The following is a 7,212-nucleotide window of genomic DNA, read 5'->3' as shown; positions in this document are numbered from 1 at the left end:
CTGCTAGAAGTACAACCTTAACATTTTAATTTATTTCTTGAAACCACACTCCTTATTTTAATTTTCACATTTTTAGGTTAATTGGCCAATACAGAAATTTATATTTTTGTCAGTATTTAACATTTAACTTAATATAAAGATACACATATACATTTTATAAACAGGCTTACCCATAGTGAGATAATCAACATAGTTTAGATAATATCTTGGCACAACTAGATAACATTTTTCTTTATTTCTGTGATTTCAATTACAGAAAACAACTCACTCCTGGGGACCACACCACTGGATGAGATGATCAACAATTCAGGCGTCACTGAGTTCCTCCTACTGAGATTTTCTGAGGACCAGAAGGTGTAAACCCTCCACGGTGTCCTGTTCCTCGTGGCTTACCTGGCAGCCCTGTTAGGAAATGGACTCATCATCGCACTCATTACTTGGGATCCTCAGCTTCACACACCCATGTACTTCTTCCTGAAGAACCTGTCACTCATAGATCTCTGCAACATCTCTGTCACTGTTCCTAAATTTGCTCTCAACTCCTGATGAACAGGAACACAATATCCATCCTTGGATGCATCTTCCAGATGCTGTTCTTTGTTTTTCTGCTGCTGACATATTCATCCTCACTGTGATGTCCTATGACCGCTATGTTGCCATCTGCCATCTGCTGCACTATGAGACCATCATGAACAAGGGGGGCTGTGAGTGGATGGTGGTGGTTTCATATGTCAGTGCAGGGATCTTTGGAGCCATGCACATGGCAGCAACATTTTTTGTAACTTTTAGTTCTAATAAGATCCATCATTTCTTCTGTGATATCCCTCAGATTATTATGATCTCAGACTCCAAAATGAACATAAATGAAGCAGCAATGACTGCATTTGTTACAATTATCTCACTAACTTGTTTCACCTCTATTTTATATTCCTATGTGCACATCTTCTCTACTGTCTCAGGGATCTCCTCCCTGGAAGGCAGGTCCAAAGCCCTCTCCACCTGCCTCCCTCATCTGGTTGTTGTGACTGTGTTTTTTTCAACAGCTGCCTTTGCTACCTCAAGCCAGCCTCTGAGTTTAGGTCACACCTGGATAGCACTCTGTCTGTGTTTTTACACGGTTGTCCCTCCATCACTGAATGCCATCATTTATAGCCTTAGAAACAAGAACATAAAATTGACTCTGGGGAAAGTTCTTAGAATTGTAGCATTTAAGTAAAATTAAATATATTCAGGTAGGTAACAAAGAAGTTTCTCTTTAGGTCCAAGGTATATTGTTTTAAAATTTTACCATTTATTTGGTGGGGATGTATCTTAAAACTAACATATTATTTTAGCCACTTGGGAGCAGGGATAGACGTAACATTTCAGAATGTTCTTCAGACACATAGAGAAAACACAGGCGTCAGTGGAACATGATAATTGTGGTATGTTTTTGGCATTGGCTTCAAAGTATATGTAGCAATATTAATAGAAAGATTACAAAGAATCTAGACTTCCTAGTTGAAATGCCATCATGTGAGGGTATTAATAATATTTTCATGTGGTTCAATGACTTCAGAAATTATTGCATCAGCAGTGTTCTTTATAAACACAATCCAATGAAATTAGAACAACCTGGGCTTCCACAATCCAGAATGATTCTACAATTTAGAAGATAAAATTTTCCTCTGTATTTCCTAGATTTGGGGTTATCTTAGTGCTGTATCATTTCCTGCCCAATGAAGCATGTCCATTTGTTCCCAGAATCTCAGTGTGCACAGAGGGGCCCAGATATGAACCCCTGCTTCTTGCTGTATAGACTGTTAGACTGAGAAATTCCATTTTATCTTCATGATATAAAAATCAAGTTTTTCTCCCCCTTGCAGGCTCATGTGTAATTAGAAACGGCAGGGCTGGGAGGGTGGAGGGAAGGCTCCTTCCTCCTGTAACTTTGCTTGCTTCCACCTGAAGACAGCCCGGTGCCCAGGGAGGCTCCCGCACATGATGATGAGGCTGCAGGCCACTGTGTGCTGTGCTCACTCCCTGCTCCACATGCTGCTGACACTGCACGTTCTGATCTGCCTCACCTGCCAACCCTGCTGTGATTCCCTGTGCTCTTCATGATGCTGTGTTTTTCCAAAACCCTCCATTGCAACTACTTGTAAATACGTAATTGAGATTTCTGCACAATGTCTGAGGGGAAGTGACATGAACCTTAAGGTACATGTCCTCATGGTCAGGAGCCCCCTCGTCCTGCGCTCCACGGTGCTCATGGGATGCAGCTGAGGTGTGAGACCCTGGGGAGTATGCCCATGAGCCTGGCATCCTGGGTATTAACTATAATCTACCTGTGCTCCAGATTTCCCCATCAGTGCAATAAAATATATAAAATAAATTTAGTAAAACAAACACTAGGTAGAAATAAACAAATGAATCCTTATTGTGTATATCATGTTATGAAGAATACTTTTCTACATATAAAATGTAGGAAAACCTGCCAGTTACAGAGGTAGAATTTCCCCTGTGACTGCGGGTGTGGGGGCTCAGGTGCCGAGAAAGCCCAGTCAAATCTTGGTTACCCCAGATACCTGCCCCCGGAGAGTGTGGCTCTGCTCCTTCCTTGAGTGTATGATGACCCACATGATCCCATACTAATTCTGGGACTCTGACCTGTGCATGGAGCAGACGATAAAAGGGTCACTTGATAAAGCCTGGAACTCAACCCAATGTTAAGTAGTATTTGCTGGATGTGGTTATTTTCTTTTCTAAGCTCCTTGAGCTTTCTCTCAGTTTACAAAGCTGTCCTCCAACTTTCCTGAGCTCTTTTCCCATAGAAAATAATTCCTTCTGAGAGAAAGAAGTGATTCATTCCAGTCCTTTCTCCATGACTTGAGCCTTCTTATAGATGTTACATTTCTGCTATATGAAGCTCAAACTTCCACCCACTTTGGCAAGTTAATTCTGGGTTCTAAACAGGGTATTTCCTCTCCAACAATTTCTCTCTGGAGTTGCTTTGTTTCCTATTTATGAGATTCAGGGATTATTTTAAGGAGTTTCCACACATTGCACATTTGCAATTATTATTTTAATTTTTCTAATTTTAAAGAAAAGTATTACAGTATCACAGGTTACCTAAACATATTTACATCTATTTCAGCTGGCAGAAATGTTATTAGTGCATGAAATTAATCATCCCAGAAGAAAACATGTTATCTTGCTATATTTTCTATAGCAGTTGTTGTAAATAACCACTAGATTGTACTGTAAAATACTAGTAACTTAAATGAAATATAAATGAAGTGAATAATATCTAAAGAACCCCCAGGCAATATATTTTTTCATTTAAAACCAAGGAAGCATGAACCATGATGTCAGAAATGGGTTTAAATGAATCATTTAATATATTCTACACAGTATGAATATTCATTTAATGTATATGTCTCTGAAAGTAGACATATAATTACTTGTACATATAATTGATATGGTATTAATAATAATTATATACATTAAAGTTCTATTTAACTTTCACTTATGTAAATTACTGTTCTAGCTAACAAATATGTTAGATTACTTATAAGCAATGTTTGTGCATTTATATGCTCAAATGATTAATTTGGTAGCCCAGTATCATGGATTTTTGAGATTTCTTAGCTTAATGTTCCGTTGCTCTGTTGAGCCCGTCATATTCTCCCCAACCAGTATCACAACAGGAACACTTTCCCCTCCATAGGCCTCTGTATTTATTCTCAGTTTTAGCTCCCCATGTCCTCAGGCTATAACCATCTCCCTTTGGTCTCCCCTGTCCCAACTCTTCCCCCCCTGGGTGTTCTTGAAAGGACTTAGGGGACACCCCACCACCTCATAGATGGAACAATTCACCTTTTCCTTAGAATACCTTGAGGAGGTTCTTCTCTCAGTGAGAGGATAACAGTTCTCCCAGTTCCTGCTGGGATGCAGCCTGCTACTAATTTCTATTACATTAGATGAGAACAAATCTTCCTCGATGAAGAGAATCTATGAAAATTGAAGAGTTCAAAACACATGTATAATTCCTGTAGTAAGGAAATTGTTTCTTTTACAACCTGGATTTTCAGAGATAAACACACGAGCACCATGTAAGTAACAACTATTTGTAATTTGGGGGAGGATGAAATTTTCCTTGTCTATATAAAAATCATTATTTTTCTAACCCAATTAAATTACTGTGACCCTTTCTATGTACATATGTAGACCCTAACTCAAAAGTTGCATTTATTCTCAAAAGAACTTGAATATTATTGAATATTTCAATTTTCATCTCAGATACAATTGAAAGAAAAAAAAAAACCCAGATAGTTATGAGCATCAGGGAAAATCAGACAGACACATATACACATAAATAAGGAAAACAGAATTAGGAATGTGGTATAGATAAAGTCATTTTATAAATATAATCACTTCACAGAAACACAGTAAGCAAGGTTTTTCCTGCCCAAATGTGCTCCTAAATATAACTAAAAGTTTGACAGTAAAGTTAAAATCAAAATATATACATTATATATGGGGCCCTATAGCCTCTACATTCATTAAGCCTATCCTACATATTGATAAAATAAATTCTGACACATGCCTTTCTTTTATGAGAATGTTGTGTACTTTTTAAATAGTGTTATATATTCAAAATACACCCTGATTGGAAGTTTCTTGTTTACACATAAATTATTTCTGCACACCATTCAAGAATCTAGGAAAGGAAATGACTCAAGTTCTCACCCGTCATATTAAGTAATTATTATAAGCAGTGTTTCTCAAAACTATAATCTTAATGAAATCGGTATGTCTTTTATTTTAATTTTGTAATATTTATTTATAAGGTAATAACTGTCTTTGAAATTAAGCAGTTTACTGAGCAGTTTTTCCATACACATTCACATGTTATTGCTGTAAAGAAGATATTTGTAATTTCTCCAGTTTCAATCTGAACATATAATTTGTATAACAAGATGCAGATTCAAGTACAGATCTTCAAATTTTTTGTTCTATCTTCACCCACATCTAATAGGAATAATAATACCAGTTTTCTTAAGTTACTTTATAGGTAGCAGGCATAAGATTTATATGAAAAAAATTGCCAAAATCACTAAACAAACATAGGATAAAATACATAAAGTTTTATCATATTAACTATATCTAACATTTGATTTGCTTTTTATAGTCTTACCAAAATAAAGATTGCATACTTTCAGAACTATGAAACTCAGTAGTTAGACAAGGTGAATGAAAGTAGTAAAACTAGTGAAAATAATAAACCGATTCATCCATGCTCTCAATTACATTAATAATGATAATTGTAAAAACAGATTAACATTTTGAGAAAATTTTCTTATTTATTTAGGAGTTCTTGCCCATATCAATGGACTGTCTGGCATCAGCCATGGCATCAGGTACTTGGACAGTCATATTGTCCATAGATTTTGTCAAACAGATTTGGCAGCCCAACCGGGGTCTATCTGTGAGCCCATATGCCAGATCAAGCATGGCATTGTCCTCATCAGTCACTGCTTCTAACTTCTCAAATATGTGGTCCTCAAAGATGAGATGACAGGTAGAGCCAGCCAGGGTACCCTCACATGCATCTGCGGTGGATCTGCACCAATGCGCTTGGCGTCCCGGGCGCCCCGACACCGACCCCATGCCCCGCTTGGCGCTTCCGCCCAGCCCCCAGCCGTCCGGGAGGCTTCCGGCTCCAGCCCGGGATCTGGCGAAAAGCAGCCGTAGGTGGGCCGCGGTGGCAGAGCACAGGAGCCGGGCGCCCCCTGCAGCGGCCACAGCCCGCAGCCGCGTGACTCCCAGATGCGACTCCGGCGCCTGACGCCCGAGGGCCGCGGCGGGGCGTGCGGAGGCGGCCGTGCCTCCCGGGGCCTGACCTGGGCAGGCGCAGAGGGCCCGGGTGGGGCTTTCTTTATACCTTTGTGCATGGCTCTCTCTCAATTAGAGGATTTATGGACAGCCCTCTCTTCCATTCTTCCCTTACAAAAGAACCTACCCGACAAACGTGTACACATCGTTATAAATGTGTGCTTTACAACATTATCCCCAGTACATTGCTATGCTTTACTCTTGCCAGAAAAATGAAAAAGTGTGAATTTTTAGCACTTAAATTAGTTTGATGTGTAGAATCGCAATATGGCCACTAACACATGGTGATTTTATGTAGAGATGCTTCAGCATTTCAACTACCACAATACAAGTGGTGCCCAGGGTCCATGAAAATGAAAACAGCATTTTCATGCCTCCTACTCAGGTGCTCTGGATTGGGGAGTGTCAGACTTCAGGAGGCTGAGCAGCCCTGGGGTGGCCAGACTGAGAAGGAGCCTGACCACTACCTCTGGCAAATGCTGCCTCATTAGGCCACAGTTAACAAAGCCCTCAGACGTGTAAGAGATTTCACAGCCACAGAAATCATTGACACTCTGACAGAGCATATTGGGAAACAGAGCTATATTAGCTGTTTCATGAACATACACAATCCAGTGTCCTGTGAAATTTGGTGTAATGCATTAATAAAGTTAGGCATTATCAGAGATGGTTACATCCCTATCTTCGTAGACTCCTTTTCATAGATGAACACTTTCATACATGTTTGCACTTTATAAAACCACTTAGAGATAAGGAAGAATTAGCTGTGTTATATCTCTGATAATTAAAGCATAGGGAATGAACAAAAGTCAGGAATTAAGTCTTTCAATAATGGCTAAGGTGTTTAAGATCACCAGGAGAGGAGGAGGAGGAAATGTACATTCTGTTGAGGCCTGTAATTTTGAGTTAGAATTTTTGCCATCCCTCCTACCTAGGACAGGAAGTTTCTTATGTGTTATGAAACAGCTGAAACTGTAACTGATGGAAAAATGACATCCAAAGTAAGCAAAGAGTCTGGAAAATTATCCTGAAAACGTAGAAGATAAATAGTATGTGATACTTAATTAACTCTTAATTAAAAAACACAACTAGGAGACATTAAACATGCCTGTGATAGAGACAGTGTTCCCTTCCTCCCCTTCACTAGCCAATAGTGAAGGGCACAAGCTGCACACATGGAAACACACCCTTTCTGTCCCATGCAAATGACAATAACAACTGCCGTGAAGATGTTAGCAACAACTAGATGACCCGATCCTATATTTCTATAATCTAAAATACATGTTTGGCTAAATAAATAACCATTTATTTAGGTAATACACACATTGCATCCGG

The 7,212-nt window shown here is 39.2% G+C and overlaps 1 pseudogene; it reads right to left on the bottom strand.

Moving 5' to 3' along the window:
• Positions 1–5,349: 5,349 nt before the first annotated feature.
• Positions 5,350–6,023, bottom strand: LOC140847669 (adrenodoxin, mitochondrial pseudogene; annotated as a pseudogene).
• Positions 6,024–7,212: the final 1,189 nt, after the last annotated feature.

This window comes from Manis javanica, unplaced genomic scaffold (genome assembly GCF_040802235.1).
Source record: "Manis javanica isolate MJ-LG unplaced genomic scaffold, MJ_LKY HiC_scaffold_36, whole genome shotgun sequence".
Classification (NCBI taxonomy): domain Eukaryota; kingdom Metazoa; phylum Chordata; class Mammalia; order Pholidota; family Manidae; genus Manis; species Manis javanica.
The sequence above is the reverse complement of the archived record's forward strand: the minus strand, read 5'-3'. Positions and strand labels throughout refer to the sequence as shown.